At 37.8% G+C, this 23,306-nt stretch overlaps 1 protein-coding gene across 1 annotated transcript in view; it reads right to left on the bottom strand.

Annotated features, from left to right (window-relative positions):
* Positions 1–23,306, bottom strand: part of LOC106071770 (uncharacterized) — a 102,900-nt gene that overhangs the window by 62,047 nt on the left and 17,547 nt on the right. Inside the window, exon 2 of the mRNA XM_056020889.1 lies at positions 10,125–10,242. The gene's annotated coding sequence lies outside the window, so the exon portion shown is untranslated. The remainder of the gene's footprint in view (positions 1–10,124; positions 10,243–23,306) is intronic.

Here is a 23,306-nt window from a genome sequence, read left to right on the forward strand (position 1 = left end):
TTATATACCTATGTAATCTATGTGTAGAAACAGACAGAAATAAATCTATATAGATTATATATCGATAAATTAATTATTATAATTTAATAAATAAGATATTTTCAACTATGCTACATTGGCTACATGTATTTCCTCTGTCTTTCTTTTAATTGCCATCCAAGGACCCTCTTCTTGTTTTCATAAGTTGGATGTTCGTTTTGTGACACATTAACACCACCCCCCTCCCATAGATAGCCTACTTATAATTCTTTTCATGACTCTCTCCCCCTTCCCTCCACTGCCTGTTGGATAGTTTGTGACACTACAAGCTGAGTGTATACTTCTCCTCACTGCCAGCTCATCTGGAGTGATCACCTGCAGTGGGCATGGTCTCTGGCTTCAAATTAGCAGCCCGCACTTTTTCTTTCATTCATAAATTATATATTATAGACATCTCGATCTAGGTCAAGCTTATTCATTGAAAAAATCATAGATTTATTAATCCCAATAATATTTCTTATTACGATTTTGCTGTGTCCAATGAAGGAGAATGAGCTGAATTCATTATTATTTGTTGTACACCCCCTTATTAAATTTTATTTAACAGCTAACGGTATAAATGTGATTGGAATGTCTTTCTAAAGATGTTTGGAAGCTTATTTTGATATGCCCATCAGCCTACGATCAAACAGGCTCATAATATAACCTTCATCCCTTATATGGGTATGAATTGCCGGGGGAGGTTAAAACAACAGCTTTACATACATGGTTACCGAGAATCTAAAAAACTGCCATCTGCTTTGGAAAAACGGAACAAAATTACCGGAACTTATCTAAAATTGGACATGCGCAGTCCCGAAACGTTGATTTTTGCTCCAAACATAAAAACAAATGAATTACAAACAAAAAAAGCGACCCGTTCATTGAAGGAGAATTTGATGGGGTGTCCAAAATATAAGAAGCTACTATATAGATGGCTGAAAAAAAATACTTTTAAACTGCTCACAACTGCTGTATAACTCGTACACATTTCTTTCCCCACATTTTTCTCTTGATAAAATCTTCTCTATTGTCTAGTCTATCTATGCCTATGGGGATACAATGGAACATTCATTTATTTTCTGTGCTTCATTTTCCCAATATCTCTGTGGATGTATTTATTTAAACTGATTTATATTGTGTCTAGACTGAAACTGATTTATATTGTGTCTAGACTTAAACTGATTTATATTGTGTCTAGACTTAAACTGATTTATATTGTGTCTAGACTTAAACTGATTTATATTGTGTCTAGACTTAAACTGATTTATATTGTGTCTAGACTTAAACTGATTTATATTGTGTCTAGACTTAAACTGATTTATATTGTGTCTAGACTTAAACTGATTTATATTGTGTCTAGACTTAAACTGATTTAGATTATGTCTAGACTTAAACTGATTTATATTGTGTCTAGACTTAAACTGATTTATATTGTGTCTAGACTTAAACTGATTTATATTGTGTCTAGACTTAAAATGATTTAGATTGTGTCTAGACTGAAACTGATTTATATTGTGTCTAGACTTAAACTGATTTATATTGTGTCTAGACTTAAACTGATTTATATTGTGTCTAGACTGAAACTGATTTATATTGTGTCTAGATTGAAACTGATTTATATTGTGTCTAGACTTAAACTGATTTATATTGTGTCTAGACTTAAACTGATTTATATTGTGTCTAGACTGAAACTGATTTATATTGTGTCTAGACTTAAACTGATTTATATTGTGTCTAGACTTAAACTGATTTATATTGTGTCTAGACTTAAACTGATTTATATTGTGTCTAGACTTAAACTGATTTATATTGTGTCTAGACTTAAACTGATTTATATTGTGTCTAGACTTAAACTGATTTATATTGTGTCTAGACTTAAACTGATTTAGATTGTGTCTAGACTTAAACTCATGTGTTTGCTCTTCTTTTTTATCATACGACGGACGTTTCTAATATTAAAATCAGGAATATTTTTAAAGTAGATTTGCTTTGATTGACTACTACACGATTCTCCGGCATACGGCTGGATATAGTGTAGAGACTAACAAGTTTGTTATAGTTAATACCATCACCCCAGTGGCTTAATATGATCTTAAATTTAAAAAGTTTTTATACTGGAATGAAGAATAGATGATGTGTCCAGATGTGAAAGATTATAGGGGAAAAAATTAAATTGTTTATTTAACCAAGCTATGTAGATCTAATACTCATGTTGACAAATGTGTGATATGTCCTAATGATTAATGAGACACCGCGAATTCCTCAGATGGAGACTTTTTTTTAAAAATACTTTCTATTTCACAAAAAATGGACAAAACTAACAAAATATAGAGACAATTAATAATGGGAAGGTTTGGGAACCACTCGACTCATTGAATGAAAACTATCGTGGTATCAAAAGTGAGATTCAATATTTGTTTTTAGTTTTTATCTTGACGTGTGACGCTCGCACCGACGGACGTGTAACATGAGATCAAGATGGAGACTGTCGTGAAAGCTAAAAATTCGTGAGTTTTGAGTAAAAATGTGGGAATGGTACAAAACAAAAAGGTGTCAGAGGATAGGATGCTTGGTAAAATACACTCAAGTCCTAGCATCTTCCTCGCTAAATGAGGGAAGCTTGTATTTAGTGAGATTCAATCTTTAATTCAATACTAACTCTTACAGGTAGTCTCACGCTACAGAAAATGCACGCCTGCATAATTACTTATATAAGAAAGATAGATAATTTAGACGAAAACAAAAAAAAAAAAAAAAATTTTTTTTTTTATTTCTGAGCACTAAGCACGTGAAGTTTTTGAGATGTAAACGTGACAGAACGGACGGACACACAGACCACACAAAGCAGGCAGAGGCTTTTCCTCATTAGGGGACCGCTAAAAATTGGGCAATTTATTTCATTTTTATAGAAAGAAAAAAAATAGATGGTAGGAGGTCAGAAAGATAAAACATATTCCAGTTTTGTTATTTTGTTTGTATGAGTGTTGTGTTTTTCTATTGAGTGTTGTGTTAGTATGGGTGTTGTGTTAGCATGGGTGTTGTGTTTTTCTATGGATGTTGTGTTTATCTGTGGGTGTTGTGTTTTCTATGGGTGTTGTGTTTGTATGGGTGTTGTTTTTGTATGGGTGTTGTGTTTTTGTATGGCTGTTGTGTTTCTGTGTGGATGTGTTTTTTTTTTATGTTATTTAACCGAGAAGTTTCTTAACGACACATGGAACACACTGAGGTAAAACAATTTCATTGCGTTAAGTCTAAGACCAGTCTTGGCAGTGTATGTGGCGCACATGGAGCTAGAATGCGTTAAGTCTAAGACCAGTCTTGGCAGTGTATGTGGTGCACATGGAGCGAGAATGCGTTAAGTCTAAGACCAGTCTTGGCAGTGTATGTGGCGCACATGGAGCGAGAATGCGTTAAGTCTAAGACCAGTCTTGGCAGTGTATGTGGTGCACATGGAGCGAGAATGCGTTAAGATTCATCCCAGTAACCAAAAAAAAGGGAGGGGAGGTAAGAAATTCTTTCCTAATTGGCAAGATGTCATTGCGTTGACGAGTGATCGGCAATTAGTCTATCCCGTGATTCAGGTGTTATTCTGTAATAGCGGCAGGCTAAGTTAGTATCAATTAGCTTCAAAAGTAATTATATCACTGTTATCAAGGGGGTTAACAAGATAGGCCTATCTCTCGCTCTATCCACTTTATCTATGGACTATTACATCTAATACAAAGTGGAGCTCTGAGTTTGTTTTATAATCAACTGTATTAGTCTTAAACAGTGTTCGAATTTTTTTTTTTTAAATATTGAGACGATGATACAAAGAGAAAACAAAGAGTGTGTGTGTGAAGCATGCGGCCTCAGAAATTTCCACTTCACCCATGATTCAGCTGTTAGGTAAGGAATTCAGGTACAGAGGCAGGTTTCAATATTTCCAGCCGGAATATCAGAAGCTATAAAGTACAAACTATCATCAACCACAATATTACCTCCCTCCGTGCGGTACAAAAAAAACAAAAAAACAAAACAAATGGTGTGTGGGCTGAAAGTTTTGCCGACTTGGTTCTACAGTTTGACCGGCTGACGTTGTTATTACGAGTATTACATTGATATCATTCATAAAAGTAAACTGTTTTGTTTGAAGATATGCTTCAGTGTGGGCCTGATCGATGTGATTGAATGATCATCTAACTGATGGTTAACCAACGGAAAAGTGGTTGGTGAAGGGCTGAACCCTTCGGAGGAGTCCTTCCATTTGGTAAGGGTAGTGCCACTTCTGCACTGCAAGAAACACTAGTAATAAGTCTGTCCCTGGGAGTACGCAGGATTAATAAATAACCCTAAACACTATTAAATCTTTGTTGTTTGTTTTTAAATGCGTACAAATATGTGTTTGGAACAAAACGTAATGGGTACATTATTTATTAGTAGCTCGTTTAACAGAAAATAAAAATTACTTCATCATCCATCTCCCTTTTCTTAAATATAGCATGCCCAGTTCGTTTTTAATATTAATTGTAAATAGTTTTTAAAATGATGTATTTTTAAGACAAAAACAAAACAAATCGACTGACCTGTTTGACTTTCAAAACCAAATGGTGTGCTTTAAAATGATAAAAAGTAAAGTATAGCAAAAGAACTTTGCAAGCTTCAAAATATCATAAAATATTTTTCTAGTTTTTTGAGATCTAAGCGGGATGGATGGACAGACAGACCACACAAAACTCGGGGTCACAAAAAATTAACCAAGGATATATAAATTTAATGTGTGTTCATTTTTTAGATTAATACGCTTAAGATGTCACTCCCCCCCTGTCCCTTTCTAAGTCTGTTATTTTGTATGGCATCTCCTTTTTTTAAAATCTAAAATGTTGCTTTTAAAAAATTAATTTTTTACAACAATTTTAAAGCAGATATCTTAGCCAACATTTTTAGTTAGAAACAACTATTTGAAGAACGCTAATAGAGCAGAGGTTTGTCCCAGACTGAGCTGATATGTGGGCCTACCTCACCTTGAGTTGAACCTGCGCCTCCTCTATACACCTGCAACGCTCAATTCTTTGATGTATGTACCAAGAATGTAGAGTGATCAATCACGGTGTTTTCTAAATCACACATCTATAACAGCATTGTAATTCACTTGACGAATAGCAGAGCAGACGTAATGTTTGAGATAAGCCTCACTTTGGTGGACATATTTCATTCAGCAGTTGATGGTCACTGGCTAGTTTTATTTGCTCACTAATTGTTGAACAACACACACACATACGCACACACGTAAGTGTTTCAATGAACCAACATGCCTAGCTATCAGGGACATATTTACAGTAGTAGACATCACCCTATTATGATATCAGTAAATTAGAATCAATGCCTACCATGGGTATTTTCATAAATGGGGGGAAATCTGTAAGCAGAAAACTTTTGTTTATTTCGGTGTATGTGGTCTACAAAATGCTGAAGTATTGATAAGCTATATATTTTAAAGGACGGGAATCAAATTCCTAAACGCTTCCGTGGGTACTCACTCCGGTTATTTCGTTGGTTATATTGACCTTTCAATCTAGTGACCTTGGCATTTTTTTTTTGTTTGGTTTGTTTATCTCAAAATCTCCCCAAATCTTCCTTTTCGTGTTATTACTTTTTTTTTTATAGTTACATTAGACGTAGATCTATATTGCCTCCACATTTCTTTATATCGAATTCCCTTTTTTTTCTCTTACTTATTGCTTGAAAGATATGTCTTTTCAATGTAAACAAAGAGCAGATCATTGTGTTTTATCTTCATTATAATAATCCCCTACGATAAGTGAATTTGTGGTTGGGAACTTTATCAAAGCGCAGAGAAAAGTAAGAAAGTTGGCTTGTGAATAGTTCTATTATTTTGTTTTCAGCGAATCCTATTGTTAACGTAGGCATAGTATTGGCTATCGGCTACGATGGTACATTATAAGAAAGGACGAGGCCGAAACAAATTTTGGAAGAGAGCAGTCACCCGAAGGCTAAGATTACAAGGTGACAGGCATGGTCCCAACTAAAAGTAACGCCTAATAGTGAAGCCCAATGTGGAGGTCAAAAGAACGAGTGCTACACAACATCAAATCAAACGGACGGTCCTTTTTTAAACAGCACACACACACACACCAGTCATCAACGTAACCCACCTCTGTGTATCTATATATAAGAAGCCTTGATTTATTATGATTGTCTAGATTGAGGCTTCAGTATTATGGCAGGACTAGGAGGAAGCCTATTTCTTAAGATATGACGTAACACCATGGGCGTAGCCAGGGGGGGGGTTCTTGGGGTCCAACCCCCCCCCCCCCCAAATGAAATCCCCCCCGCAAGGGGGGGGGGAACGGAATTAAGTGACTGATTTTTGCTTTCATTTTGTTTATTTTAGGTGAGATTTTAATACTAAATCATCACTTACCACAGCACAGCCGAGGCAGTTTTGAGTTAAAAACCCTCTACCAGGGGGTTTTGAGTTTAAATCCCCCTACCAGGGGGTTTTGAGATTTAAAAAACCCCTATCAGGGGGTTTTGAGATACAAATCCCCCTACAGGGGGTTTTGAATTTTAAACCCCCTACCAGAGGTTTTTGCAGTTAAATCCCCCTCTTCTATAAAACAAAACAAAAAAAATGCAAACAACAATCCCCAAATTCCAACAGTTGAGGAAGATTTTGATTTTAAAACCCCCTCCAAAATTTACGATAAACCCCATCTTCAATATAAAAAAAGCAAATTACACACTAAAAATTCTATGAGCGTAGCCAAAGGGGTTTTGAGTTAACCCCCCTTCCCTCCAGTTGGGGTTTGAAGCTAAAAAGTACCTCTTCAATATAAAAAAAAAAAAGCAAATTACACACTATAAAATCTATGAGCGTAGACAAAGGGGTTTTGAGTTTAAATCCCCCTCCTCCAGATGGCTTTTTCTTTAAAGTTTAAAACCCCTCCAGATGGTTTTGAGTTTAAAATTCCCATACAGAGCGTTTAGAGTTGAAAACCTCTCTCTTCAATATTATTTTAAAGCAAACTACAGTCACCAAATTCTAAGATCGTAGCTAAATAGGGTTTTGAATTAAAAACAAAACAAAAAAACTCCAGAGATTTCTTAGTTTAAAACCCCTCAACAGATGATTTGACGAAAAAACTTTCCTTTTCGATATAAAATCTAAAGCGAAATACAGGCATGTAATTCCAAGAGCGTAGTCAAGAAAGGTTACAAATTTCTACCATTGGCTTGGGCTCCATTAATAAAGTGTGAATAGTCTTCTGCCGAAATTGAAAATCATTAAATGTGTCTCAACAAAGATGGCTAAGACAGATTTTAGGAGTCAGTCATAGAGATCGGGTCTAAATCAAAGAAAGCATATGCCGAACTGGGCGTCGAATCCTTAGTAAGGTTGTGACAGAGCGTCGCATGAGGTTTTGCGGGACATGTTCTCACACAAAATGAATTACGCAAAATAAGAGTTGCGGAAACAGCTTGCCGGAAAATGCGCCGAACGGCGCGAGAGGGTCTAAGTCAGTAAGAATAGCACATTAGTTTTTTTGAAATAAAACTTTTTAATAGCAAGATAATGCACTGTCGATACCTCAGAATATGCATTTTGTTGGCTTTCAATACCAGAAATACTGCTCGGCAGCGGGGCTTCGCCCCCCGCTGGGGGAGCGCTGCGAACTCCCCCAGACCCCCTTGCTAACAAGGGCGGGGAGTCTACAATAAACAATAAACGTCTTCCGAAAGGGTCAGAATGTAATAAAGATTAATTATGTACACACACACACACACACATATATATATATATATATATATATATACTTATAATTTTTTTCCGCGGGGGGGGGGGTCGGGGGGGAATTTCCCCCCCCAAACCCTCCCCGAAAAAAAATCCTGGCTACGCCCATGCGTAACACATCCACAACAACATTGTGTGTGTGTGTATGTCACGAGCAGATCCCGCGCTAAATACAAGCTCATACTTTGATTCGACTAGAAAAAATGCTTCTATAAAAGAAAGGATTTGATAAAGTGTAAGAAACTAATCGGCCCTATGGTCCCCTGGGAGTACACAGGATTAAGTAAGTCAGAAACTCAATCTCTCGGTAAGAAGTGTGCACATACGTCTAGTTTTAATTAACTTTTCAATTATTCTTATCTACTGCCAGATTGATGAAAGCAAAACAAAGCAGACGAGTCATCAACGGTCTTCTCTACACAATGCTCAAAAGAAATTCTATAAATAGATGATCAACTTATTTATTTTTCTCGTCGTGATCTGAACGCGAAAGCGGGACATCGTGATCTGAGCTCAACATGGTAACATCGTGAACTGAGCCCAGTAAAATAGTGGTATCGTGATCTGAACCCAAAATTATGACATCATGATCTGATGCTAACATAGTGACATCGTGATCTGAACCCAGTATCATGAGATCGTAAGTACGATATCAGTATCATGACATCGTGATCTGAACCCAGTATCATGACATAGTGATCTGAACCCTGTGTCACGACATCGTGCTCTGAACCCTGTGTCAGACATCGTGCCTTGAACCCTGTCACGACATCGTGCCCTGAACCCTGTGACATGACATCGTGATCTGAACCCTGTGTCACGACATCGTGCTCTGAACCCTGTGTCACGACATCGTGTTCTGAACCCTGTGACATGACATCGTGCTCTGAACCCTGTGTCACGACATCGTGCTCTGAACCCTGCGACATGACATCGTGATCTAGAAGCGAGAGAGATGGGGAGAGATCTTACAAACTTTAAATTATTCAAATCAAATCAGACACATATAATTGCGTTCTCTTCTCTCGAGTTGTTCAAACTAGAGCCGGTAGGTCAAATAGTGCGCCGAGTCTATAGTACTTTCATTTAAACAGCCCCCCAGTCATTGAGCAGATCTAACAACACGATTCCAACAAGTCTTCAAATAATTCAACCAACCACTACAAAATAGTTCATACAAATATTCTCGTCATTTTCTTAAGATCTACTTTTTCCAAACTTTCTTTAGATTACTTTGTCTTCTTTAGCTGTTTGATGTTAGGTTTTCAAACCGCCTTGAGCCAACAGTTAATAGCGCTATATGAATTCTATTACGGTCATTTATCATTATAACTGATTGCGGCAATGGGGGGAAGGGGGAGGTGGCAGCTATGTAGGTCAGTAGACAACTATTATTGTAAAACTATTTGATGCAATTAGGGGCGCTTGGCTCCCGAACCAAGGGGTCCCAGATTCGAATCTCGATGGAGACTGCCATTTTTAATTTTGAGACAGTTACCTGACTTTACTTTGAGAAAGTAAAGCGGTTGCTCGTTGTGCTGGCCACATGGAACCCTTTTTAACCTTCGGTTACATCTTCTGCCCTATTGTTTACTGTTTACTTATTGCAATTCACTTCACTTGTAACAATTTACAGACTAGAAAATATTTGACACAAATACTAGGTAGTAGATTATCTTCAACTCTAAATGAAGATTCGATACATGTCAAACATTGAATTTTTTTTTACAGAATTGAGGAGCCGAAAAAATAATTGAGACTTTATGTAGATCGATTTTTTTAGGGGGGGGGGGAGGGAGGATAAGGGTTACTGGAATTCATGGGTCAAAGGTATGTATGGAGAAGCGTTGAAATGTGGACATAGATAAATTCTGGAACTCTTCAGTTATTAACAACTTGACAAGGGCTATTAGACTTTGAGATAAAATGTCGCTATTTTGGCAATTTCAAACATTTTATCAGGGCCAGCCTTAGGCCACTGCAACCTATGCGGCAGCAGTGGGTCCCGCACTTTCATAGGCCCCGCGCCAATTCTTGGTGATTACATTTTATAAAAAAAAAACGGTATTGCAAAAATGAATGTATTTTCTAGTACAAAATCTGAATTTTGACATTATACTTTTCCCTACCCAGACTGTGCCCCGAGCAATCTGTTTCGCGTAGGGCCCCGCATTTTTTTTAAAGCCGGCCCTGTATTTTATAGGGAGTTGTTGATCTGACGATCCCTCCTACTCCCCAATACCCAATCAACAATAGAGACACATCAAAGTAACAAGTTGGGTAAGAACCAAACACAAATGATTCTGACCTGATGCTTGTTTGTCTGTCGTCAACAATTTCCTTCTATTCGGGCCCTCTAGGACTTGGAGAGTATAAATACCTTTTCATAGCTGCACGTACACTCCGTATTATCTGCGGCCTAGAAGCTGAAACAATACAAACAAGGAAACACTTCACTTGAACACAAAACAAAAATACATTTCTACATGCACACCTGGAGAGGCGCGGTGGATGAGCGGAAAAGCGCTTGGCTTCTGAACCGGGGATCCCGGGTTCAAATCCTGGTGAAGACTGGGATTTTTATTTCGGGATCCTTAGCGCCTCTGAGTCTACCCAGTTCTGATGGGTACTTGACATTAGTTGGGGAAAAGTAAAGGCGATTGGTCGTTGTGCTGGCCACATGACATCCTCGTTAACCGTAGGCTACAAAAACAGATGAACTTTACATCATCTGCCCTATAGACCACAAGGTCTGAAAGGAGAACTTTACTTTTTACTTACTTACATGCACACCTAATGTCTAAAGTGTTGTTACTAATAATACAGATGATAACTAGAGTTCCTGTTAAGTACTCAGGCGGACCCTGTGATTCAGTAGTTCACGCGAACTCAGACCTAAATCTAATTCACAACAGTGACCTCGTATTAACCAACAGTGTATAATTAGTATTACCATTCACAGACATTTGTATGAAGAAATATGAAGATCATTGTCGACTTGTTGTGTACTCTTGTTGGTGCTGTAAATAAAATAGATTGAAGAAGACCAAAAAGAACATGGCGACTCAATCTTGGCTACTAGCTGAAATGGCAGGAAAAAGCAAGTATACAATGGCAAGACTAGCGAGAGACTGTTGAGAGTGACATTTTATAATTGAGGTCCTATGTTCCACCAAGGACACAAAGGACATGATGAATTAATAACACAAAGGTAACAGAAGGGAATATGTCGGAATAGTGTTGAAAATGTAGGGTTACCAAACGTCCGGCATACGGAAGCCATGTCCTCATTTTTTGGGGTCGTGTCCCCCGCCCGGCCGGCATTCGCATAAAGTTAAAAAAAAGTCCGCCTTTTGTTTCGTTGTTGACTGCAATGGGATATAATTTGAATCAATCGAATTTGAATTTTGTTTTCAATACGTACGTCGTATTGGTTGTAAAGAAGGGCAGCACTGAGTTACAACTAGTACGTCATGTTGCCAGTGAAAAATATCGTAGTATGACGTCATGTTGCCGATGAAAAATATCCTAGTATGACGTCATGTTGCCAGTGAAAAATATTGCAATGTGACGTCATGTACAAAATTAAGCTGTTCTAATGAAAGTTGTTACTCAAAGCTCTTCAACATGTGTGATTCCCGGACATACTGTCAACTTTAAAGTGAGTGTGTTCGCTGACAAATACAGAGTGGACCAAAAAAAAATGTCTTGAGAGGATTTCTTTTCACAAAAAGTACAATTTGAAAACTTCAAACTTCAAAACTGTTTTCTTTACCAAGATGCCCGTACAAGACGCTGGCCTTAAAACACCCCAATAGAGAGAAAACTATATGGAGAGCTCCCTGATTTGGAAACCACTGCGCAGTTCATCTCATATATTGGTCTAGTCATCTGAACGCTCCAACATAAAAATGAGAACGAGGATTTTAACTTGTAAAAGAAATTGACCTATATATTAATTTTCTTACCAATCGTCGATAATATTTATTTGTTCCGAATTGTTTAAAAGAAACTCTACTTACGCTATTCTAATATATATATATATATATATTAAACGTACTGGGGGCGCTAAAAAGAGAATACGCTTTCAGAATTTAGAGAATTGTAAAAAACAAAAAAAATAAAAAAAGTTTTTGCTCGCTGAAAATCATAGTTTAATTTCTTCAGCTTCCCTGCATATTTGACCATTGTGCTCCGAAGAGAATTGCATTAAAAAATCACGTTGCAAAAATGTTTTATGCATAGACATAAAATATATCTGTCTATGGGTTTCTGAGTGTGCATACCATTACAATATGCATATTAAGTTTGTTAAACATTAAAAGTAAACGTTGTACCTATTTCGAAGACAGTTTGGGAACCACTGGGACTAAGGGATAGATGAAGGAGACAAGAAGCAGTTGAGTTTTAGAATATAGAGAACAAGAAAAACAAACACAAGATTCAGAAAATTTGACAAAGAGAATTAGATGAATTACAGAAATGGGAATCAAATTGGAGCATGTCTTTCCACCCAGAACAATGTCAGTTATTAAGAGTAACAAAAAACTAAAACAAATAAATTCCACTTATCTTATTCATGGCAAACCAGTAACACGGACTAAAAATTCAAAATACCTAGATGTTATAATTAATGAAAAACTGATAAAACTATCAAAAAATCAAACAAAGCATATTAAAAGAAATTTCTATAAATCAAATAAGAACATAAAACTAAAATGTTATTTAACCTTGGTTAATTATAGAATATGCATCCTCAGTATGGGGCCCCTTGACTCAAGTAAACTTTAAGACACAAAATAGAGCAGTGAGATTCATAACAAACGAATATTCACATTTGACTAAAGTAACACCTTTGGTAAAATCACTAAATTTAGAAAGCCTTTAGGAGAGAAGACTCAAAAGTAAAGTAGCAATTATACATAAAACTCTGAACCATAATCTTCAAATACAAAAACAAAATTTAATAAAATACTCAGAAAAACACAAAGATAATAGCATATGCTAGGACTAATTTGTACAAGTGCTACTTCTTCACTAGTGCTATTAGAGTATAGAATGAGTTGCCTGAGCCAGCCAGGAAAACCAGTGACTTGGCAGGATTTAAGTCATTGGTTAGCATGCATGACTAGATGCCTGACGTAATCATCTTCTTTTCTGAAGTAACGTTTGTATAAGATAAGATAAGAAGATTTGTGTCACTGTTATACGCCTAAAAGAATAAGTTGGTCTAGCAGCCTTGAGCTACAACTCAACAAGAACCCAATCAACAAGACTCATATCAGAAAATTTGGTCCAGAAAGTTGGGTTCTTCTTGAAAAATGTGTTTATTTTGTGGCCAGTGAAGCCCAAGATCTAGTCTAAGTCCTGCTTGCATCATTCGTCAAGTGCTCAAGTACCGTAATGCTTAAAGTATCAAGTGCAGACCATCACTGAATGACTCACGCCCTTGTCAACAAGTGAGCGGTGAACACAAACAACAACTACTTGTCAAGCAATAAAGAATAGTGTGTACTAGTCACCTAGTCAAATGTATAGACAAAGGGGGAGAAACAATCGACTACCCAGTCAGTGTTTTAAAAAACAACAACAAGTAATATATTATCTTGAAAAATCTATTCCTACTTCATGTTTAAATAATCAAGTAAAACAAGTTTCAGCTAATACATGGAGTTAAGATTTGAGAAAAATAACTCAGGTCGTAAGTTCCCATAACGTTTTTCAAATACTAGATGGAGCAGCGCTCGTGAGTTCTGCACTTCCGTAGTCTTTGATAGCATTCGATAATCCATGCGCCGTTCCACAAGGGACCGTTTACATTAATGGCGAGTCCTCCACGGTTAGCTTGGTACAACATAGGAAAATGGCGGAGGTTCCCGGTGCACTCGGCCTTCGGCCATGTTTAGCCCATGTGTCGGGGGCCAGATGCATCGGAAATAGAAATGCTTTACATAGGCATTGACTTGGGTCTCTTTCAGACAGAACTGTGTGTTCACGCAGGTTTTTTTACTGTTTGACGCTCAAACATTTTTTTTTTCAAACTTAGAGCTCGAAGAGCCTTCGGCTCAGCTCTTAGAAGATCTAACGGTAGCATTCAGCAGTTCGGCGGACAATAGAGACTTAAAAAATTCTTATATTCTTACAGCTATTGAATAGGGACCTACCTTTATTACTCATATTTATTGTCCTACCTATTTGGTTGTGTTTGCACTGATGCGTATAAGGCTACGCATGAACTCTCATGGAGGTAGATACAAAGTAGTAAAAAGAATGGGGACATAGAAAATAGAATTGAAAAAAAAAAGGGAGGGGGGGGGCATGGAAAACAGTGAAGCGGACAGTTGTTTCGACTTGACTCACTTCATGTATTTTTGTTGACTTCCGGAAGCGGACGAGTTCTTCAGTCTACATTAGAGCAACTTCAATGCTTTTAATACCGGACTTGTCCTTTCCGCGACTGCAATTAGCATAATTATAAAATATTGCTGTTAAAATAAGGTGGGGGTCCGCTTGTGTTGGTGGAGGGTTAGCAAACAGATAGATAGATAGATAGATAGATAGATAGATAGATAGATAGATAGATAGATAGATAGATAGACAGACAGACAGACAGATATAGATAGATAGATAGACAGACAGACATTGCTAAGTGCAAGGTTTCCGTGGGTCCAGGTTAAAGAATAGAATGGTTCCCCCTCCCCAGAAGATTGATGTGAAAACATTGAGTCATTCTGTAGGTTTACGTCTAGAGAAAAATGACACTCTCCAATTCTTCAATGTATCCAACACATTTTACAAGTAGGACCTAATAGTGTCAATAGTCTCAATTCTGTCAGGACTTCTAAAAAGCAAGTGTCCAGAAACTCAGCGCTTGTACATCTTCCTACATTTAATGAACGACTAGCTCTATATGCTATTCAATGACTCATGTAGGCCTTTAATACTTATGGGTTGCGTACAATGAGCCCCTTTCTCGCCCTGGTTGATACGCCACTGGCTAGTGCTCGTAAGTAGTTAGTGGGAAACAATGTGTAATTTTAATGTGTAGATGAGAAACATAGTACATACTATTTTTAAAAATCAAAGCTTATATTTGGCGTAGTTGTAACAATTACAGTGGATCAGTCATGTAATTAAATTTGTAATAGATCTAGACTAACAATCATAAATCTGTGCGATTAGAAAATATTTTTTTTGTTTAGCGCTATTTCATGCTTTTAGCTTTCTCGATACGCCATGATTCTATTAATTGTCAGGACCAGTTAGCAAAGGGGTGGGGTGAAAGAAGGGGGTACATGAGTGGTCGCTTTTAAAATGCATTTATACAAAAAAAAGTTGTACGACCTGAATGCGAACTCGAGCTTCATTAAGCCAACACAAAAACCACTGTGCCAGCGAAGTCCTTATGAAAATAGGTTTCATAGCTATCTATTGTTAGTATCAAACCAAACGACGACCTAATTCTCTACACAAAATATCACCTTCACCCTTACCCTTGTCTGATGGACAGAAAGTATAATGAGGACTAATTCAAATTATACCACCACATATGTATAGTACATTTTCTTTCCCTTGTTCAATACCAAAAAAACAAACAAAATAATTAATTACAAATAGCTAATTAATTAATTGGTTATTTTAATTTGTTCCTTATTCTTGTTATGTCAGGTAAAAGAAATAATTGTAAAAAATTTCAGCTTGATCCGAGGTTGGGTATGGGAGAAATAACGTAGAAACTTTTTACCAGAGAGACATAGTGAATTGATATTATCATATAAGCTTTCTCCTTAGAATGTAGTAAAGTGTGTTTCTATAATTTAAAGAGCTTATGCAATATTATCTCATTGTCAGAAGAGTATGTCTCAATAGTTTGTTGTTTTTTTACATCGACAAAATCATGTCTTTATCACGTGTGAAGGGCATGGTGGCTGAGTAGTACATCGCTTGGTCCGGGCCGAGAGGCTCTTAAGTTCGAATCCCAGTCATTCCCGGTGAAGACTTGGATTTTAAACTTTTTTTAAGGGTGCCCCACCCATCTCTAATGGTTACCTCACATAGGTTGGGGGTAAAGGCGGTTGGTCGTAGTGCTGACCGCATGGCACTCTCGTTAACCGTCGGCTATAGAATTAGATGAGTTTTACATTACCGACAGATCGCAAGGTCTGAAAGGGATACCTTGACCTGTACATTGACATGTTACCCGTTACCAAGTGTACACCTCAAATTGTGTACATGCATTATTATTACAGAGGGGAACAAATTTTATTACTAAAATGTTGATGTTAAAAAAACGTAACTACCACAATAACCTAGCCAGCCTACAGTTGTTGGGACTGAGCAAAATAATGCTACTAAGGAAAGAGACGGATAATCAATACATGTTTCACGAGCCAAACAATACATGAATGGACAGAAGATCCAACCAATCAGATAATTACACATTGCAATCTGTTATTATTACAAAGCTTACATTAGCCCACTCTGTCTGTCTGTCTGTCTGGTCAAAAGTTTGAACATGTTTGTTTCTCCCATTTCCCACTCTGTCTGTCTGGTCGAAAGTTTGAACATGTTTGTTTCTACCGTTTCCCACTCTGTCTGTCTGGTCGAAAGTTTGAACATGTTTGTTTCTACCATTTCCCACTCTGTCTGTCTGTCTGTCTGGTCGAAAGTTTGAACATGTTTGTTTCTACCATTTCCCACTCTGTCTGTCTGTCTGTCTGGTCAAAAGTTTGTACATGTTTGTTTCTCCCATTTCCCACTCTGTCTGTCTGGTCAAAAGTTTGTACATGTTTGTTTCTCCCATTTCCCACTCTGTCTGTCTGTCTGTCTGGTCGAAAGTTTGTACATGTTTGTTTCTCCCATTTCCCACTCTGTCTGTCTGGTCAAAAGTTTGTACATGTTTGTTTCTCCCATTTCCCACTCTGTCTGTCTGTCTGTCTGGTCAAAAGTTTGTACATGTTTGTTTCTACCATTTCCCACTCTGTCTGTCTGGTCGAAAGTTTGAACATGTTTGTTTCTCCCATTTCCCACTCTGTCTGTCTGTCTGTCTGGTCAAAAGTTTGTACATGTTTGTTTCTCCCATTTCCCACTCTGTCTGTCTGGTCGAAAGTTTGAACATGTTTGTTTCTACCATTTCCCACTCTGTCTGTCTGTCTGGTCAAAAGTTTGTACATGTTTGTTTCTCCCATTTCCCACTCTGTCTGTCTGTCTGTCTGGTCAAAAGTTTGAACATGTTTGTTTCTCCCATTTCCCACTCTGTCTGTCTGTCTGGTCAAAAGTTTGAACATGTTTGTTTCTCCCATTTCCCACTCTGTCTGTCTGTCTGTCTGGTCAAAAGTTTGTACATGTTTGTTTCTCCCATTTCCCACTCTGTCTGTCTGTCTGTCTGGTCAAAAGTTTGTACATGTTTGTTTCTACCATTTCCCACTCTGTCTGTCTGGTCAAAAGTTTGAACATGTTTGTTTCTCCCATTTCCCACTCTGTCTGTCTGACTGTCTGTCTGGTCAAAAGTTTGAACATGTTTGTTTCTACCATTTCCCACTCTGTCTGTCTGGTCAAAAGTTTGAACATGTTTGTTTCTCCCATTTCCCACTCTGTCTGTCTGTCTGTCTGGTCAAAAGTTTGTACATGTTTGTTTCTCCCATTTCCCACTCTGTCTGTCTGTCTGTCTGGTCAAAAGTTTGTACATGTTTGTTTCTACCATTTCCCACTCTGTCTGTCTGGTCAAAAGTTTGTACATGTTTGTTTCTCCCATTTCCCACTCTGTCTGTCTGGTCGAAAGTTTGTACATGTTTGTTTCTCCCATTTCCCACTCTGTCTGTCTGTCTGTCTGGTCAAAAGTTTGAACATGTTTGTTTCTCCCATTTCCCACTCTGTCTGTCTGGTCGAAAGTTTGAACATGTTTGTTTCTCCCATTTCCCACTCTGTCTGTCTGGTCAAAAGTTTGAACATGTTTGTTTCTCCCATTTCCCACTCTGTCTGTCTGGTCGAAAGTTTGAACATGTTTGTTTCTCCCATTTCCCACTCTGTCTGTCTGGTCGAAAGTTTGAACATGTTTGTTTCTACCATTTCCCACTCTGTCTGTCTGTCTGTCTGGTCGAAAGTTTGAACATGTTTGTTTCTACCATTTCCCACTCTGTCTGTCTGGTCGAAAGTTTGAACATGTTTGTTTCTACCATTTCCCACTCTCGGATGAAGTTAAAACGTTGCATAATTACTCATTGGACCTGACAAAACAGGAATCAATGAACCTGACAAAACGGGAATCATTGAACCTAACAAAACAGGAATCATTGAACCTGACAAAACAGGAATCAATCAGAAAATAAAACCGTTAATTAATGGTTGCTGATTAATTATTTTTGTTTGATATCGACATAAGGAGAATAAATGCTACTTAATGAGAGATGTGGATGTACACATGGATTTAATCCACTTATTACATTCTAACAAGCTTTTTCTACCACTTCCCATTCTCGGATCAAGTTGAAAATTGTGCATAAGTATTCATGGTCGATGGCAATACATAAGTATTCATGGTCGATGGCAATACATAAGTATTCATGGTCGATGGCAATACATAAGTATTCATGGTCGATGGCAATACATAAGTATTCATGGTCGATGACAATACATAAGTATTCATGGTCGATGGCAATACAGGAATCAATCAAAAAAAATAAAACAATTAGTTAATCATTTAGTAGTAATTAATTAATTTTGTCTTATAGCAAATGGGGGCTGTAATTTTATGTAAATGGCAGTAATTTGTGGTTTTTTTTTTTACCTCAGATAAGCTTTGTTTTTTTTAAGTATTCTTTTTTTTTTCTTTTGCTTGTTGAGTGTTGAATAGATACTTTCCTTCACTAATGTTTTGATAGTTTCATTGTGTTTGCCTTCAATTTCTTGCTTGTTTAAATAATAGTGAACAAAGAGAGGTTGACTCTCTACGATCAATGAAAGCTCATTTACCTTTGAGCTAACATAAACATAGTCCTACAAACACACACACACACAAACTTATACTAACTTGAACTCTGGAGGTTTCAACTAGGTAACAGTCTCTTGTTCAAACTTGTGTCCAGTTGGTCATTTATTAGTTGGCCTCGTATTGTTTCAAAGAATCGTTGTATAATAACTCGTTTATCTATTATGTTATTAGATTTATTGCCGTATCTTAGCGTACGTGAAAATTGAAAAATGACAAAAGAGCTCCGTCTAAAAGGTCTAAGGCAGGACATGTGACATGAACTTTGAAGGAAAAAAAATGTGTATTGGAGATTTTCACGATAAACTAAGCAATGTCAAGGACACTAAATTGAAGTTCAACGTAGCCAACTAAATTTAAAAAAAAAAGAGTTGAGCTATAAATTTAACAATATCAAAGGCGTGACATATGGTCTTTGTATTAAATTTCTTTTATTACTGCTAGTAAGTTGGCCATTGTTTTAAGTCATAGCGTGAAGTCTAATGCTTCCGCCATATTGAAATTAGTTCGTGCTACAAACGGAAGAGCTTAGAACATTTCATTCTGCAGAGCTCAAAAGTGAAACCAAAAACAAACAAAGAAACAAAAAGTTTTTAAACAACACAAACTGATCAACACTTCCTGGAGTCTGCACACCGGATACACCAACAAGCTAGCTACGTATGGTTTTTCCCGCCATATATGAAAATCTCCGATAAAACGACGCCTTTCAAAAAGCGTAATCAATTACCCCCAACCAGGAAACACCATCATACAAAAGAACCACTAAGAAAACAAAATGTATCTGGAGGAAACACCCTATTAAGCCAGTATACACTATATCAACACTATAACGATATTATACGATGGCAGTATTACGGCACCCTTATAATACAACATTATATCTTTTTTTTTAAACCATTAAGCACCATTATAAAATCACTGTAACAAGGGTTCCACTAAAACAGCACCATTATATTTTAACCGAAATTTTCCAATTGTATCCATTGTGTTCGAATAACCTTCAGTCAACAGAGAAAAGACGTTTGATTTTTCTCAAGTTGTATTTCGATCAATTCAAAACTTTTATTTATGTCATGCGCCGTAGTCAGACCTTGATTCTATCGCAGCTGTCTCAAAGTTGAAATAAAGCTTGTGTAAGGTAAGACAGGATTGGAAATGAAAAGGGAGGAGTCACACGATGACCATTCACTGTCCAGCAAAACAAAGAAGAATCGTGACCAGCTCAGCTAAACAGGCGGAAGGGGGGGGGGAAGGGTTAACATTCTTTAAAATGTTGGTGTTTTTAAAATAAAGATGGTAGAAATAAAATACATTTGTTCTCAACTCTAAAATATCGTATTGATCACGCTGACTTGAAATTATATGTAGGCTAACGTAATGATTTATCACACGAGCTTGGAATTATATTATACGTATTTATCTCTCCTACTTCTTGAAATGGTATTAGCATATGGATTTATCACACGAGCTTGGAATTATATTATACTGTTGTAACTCTTTTTTTTTTTTTTTTTTTTTCATATTTACATGGTGTATTTACATGAATAAAATAAAGGTGTAAATACATGGCCATTAACTCACAGGCCGACACAACAAAAAGTAAACAAAGATACTCAAAAATAATATGGCACACAGCCCTAGTCATATGTTACATTATCGTCACATTCTGGTTATCAAAAATACAGGTCACAGGCCTCAGGTCAACACATGACCACTTTTGACCATTGGGTTACAAACTTCCGGCTTACACAGCCAACTAAAGGTCACATGCCTCAGGTCAAAATACGACCACTTTTGGCTACACTATGGTTACAGGCTTCAGGCTTACACTAGCCACTTTTAGCAAAAAAAAAACAAACAAAATGGTCATGATGAACTATAGGCTTCAGGGAAACCTATGAGCCTACAAGCTTCATAGAATCCCACCTATAGCCATCCGTTTGGTAAAGTCCATCTGATGATTCAATACAGGTTGAATCCCTCAGAAAAAGGTTACAAAAAAATGTCACGTTTGGGAGTACCCCAGGATGCAGAACATCAGGGTAAAAAAATATACTGCCTGGAAATCATTTGGGGCTATATCTATTAATAAATACATTATATAAAATACAATAATACTAAAGACATACTTAGCCCAAAGATCTCCAGAGCAGGGCACACTTCTCCGAGTACCCCATGACACACGACCACTAACAGAAAAAATACTATACACAACACAGGTCAAGTGGTCAAGCTGGTAACTCAGGAGTAAGTGGCAACTAAACACAGTTTGCAAGGCCTTTTATAAACTACATAAGGGGAATCACTCCTAACTATACAAGTAATCAAAAATAGTTATTTCCCCATTATGTCACAGTTAGGCACTCAACGAATAGGTATGCAACTCAACACAGTTTAACAGGAAATAATAGTGTTTATTCACTAGGGTAAACACATAACATGATGATTCATCCTTCAGCTTCTTCAGAGTCTTACTACTAAGTATACCAGTCCTTTGCTACTTAACCCGAATGTGGACCAACGACAGCCTTCCCCGCTTCGCTCCAGGTCCCTACTACAACCTTCAGGCAGCATCAAAAGCTGGCTTCTTCTTAGTTTCCCAAACATTCAGACTCTTCACAATCCCTGATGCACTGTTATTCTCTCCGTTCTAGTCTCTTCCTGTTTACGTTCACTAGTGCGCTAGTGCGCACCTCAAGCACTGGTGCAAGGCAGAGTTACAACACTACCCCCACCTTAGTCTTTTCGTCCCGAAAAGAAATATGTTCACGGTTGATCAATGCAGGTGGAGGTCGGTCAGTGGGAGTCATAGATTGCATGGAGCGTGCTCCCCACAAAGCGACCCACGCTGCTCTCTGCAGGTGCCGTTTTCTCCTTCTCCAGTTGACCAAATTTCTTTCGACACGATGTCGCAAACGTGGCCTCTCCATCCTAACGGTTGTCGCTGGCGTCAGCCACCAGACACATCGAGTGGTAGTGACAGCTCTTGTTGTTGTTAATGCAGTTGATTCAGAACTGCGCTTCATCAGGCCCTTTCTAAGGATGACTTGTGAAAGAGATGTAGACCCACATGAAGCCACGCTGTTTAACAAACTGTCAGCCTCAGCCGTCTCAGGGAGAATAGTCTGTAAGGCACCTTTACAATGTTTCAGGTGCAAAAGTCCATCAGCTGCAGGGTTCCTCTGACCACCTTCAGAGCCTCTCTCGTTGGTGAAAACAGAAGTATCGAAGTCCACTGGTTTCAGACCCTGTTGATGGGTTTCTTGACATTTGCACTCCCTTCGTGAAGCACCGCATGTACAGTTGTTGCTTACCACCTGAATGCAACAATCAAAATTCAAGTTCCCCTCATAGGTACTGGCAGATCGACAGGGGTCCTTAAGGTCCAAAATGACAGGCTCTAACGCAGGCTCAAAGTTTTCCTGCTCCGTCCAGGTCATTGTTGTACTCAAAGCTGGTACAGCAAAAGTTTCAGTCGCGTAGCAGACTTCTTCTATTGCTTTGATTGTCTCTTTCTGTTCATCTTTGTGCTTCTTGTTAAGATTGACGCATTCTTTGTAACTATCAGTACAGCCACAGCCTTGAATGAGTAACGGTTCATTGTTGTTGAATAATGTTAGACTCCTCTCTCTTATAGGCTTGATCTGGCCTTGCACGTTAAGTATCAGTTTGTCCATAGAATGATTCATCGAATCCTGGAAGGTACAAAGTTCACTTAACCAGTTCTGCATGGTTTTCAGCACCTCACCAATATCTGGTTCTACCTCAAACACATATGTTTCCGGATCCTCCCCTTCATCAACAAGGGCCCGCCAAAGACTGGCTCTCATTTTTTTCTTTGTCACAGAAGATCCTCAGCTCCCTGTCTCGGAGCTCCTCTTTTAACTGTTTACAGCTAAGTTCATCTAGCTTTCTAAGCGTTGTCATTCTTATCCTTTTGTTGAGCTGCCTAAATCCCACTTCTGACACCAATTGTTGTAACTCTAGGTTAGGCACTCAACGAATAGGCATGCAACTCAACACAGTTTAACAGGAAATAATAGTTGTGTTTATTCACTAGGGTAAACACATAACATGATGATTCATCCTTCAGCTTCCTCAGAGTCTCACTACTAAGTATACCAGTCCTTTGCTACTTAACCCGAATGTGGACCAACGACAGCCTTTCCCGCTTCGCTCCAGGTCCCTACTACAACCTTCAGGCAGCATCAAAAGCTGGCTTCTTCTTAGTTTCCCAAACATTCAGACTCTTCACAATCCCTGATGCACTGTTATTCTCTCCGTTCTAGTCTCTTCCTGTTTACGTTCATTAGTGCGCTAGTGCGCACCTCAAGCACTGGTGCAAGGCAGGGTTACAACAATACGTATTTATCTCTCCTACTTCTTGAAATGGTATTAGCATATGGATTTATCACACTTGCTTGAAATTATACGTAACATAAAAGTCATATTGATATATCACACTGGCTTGAAATTATATTTAAAATATTGATTTAGCCT

The sequence above is a fragment of the Biomphalaria glabrata genome, chromosome 2, assembly GCF_947242115.1.
Source record: "Biomphalaria glabrata chromosome 2, xgBioGlab47.1, whole genome shotgun sequence".
Taxonomy (NCBI): Eukaryota; Metazoa; Mollusca; class Gastropoda; family Planorbidae; genus Biomphalaria; species Biomphalaria glabrata.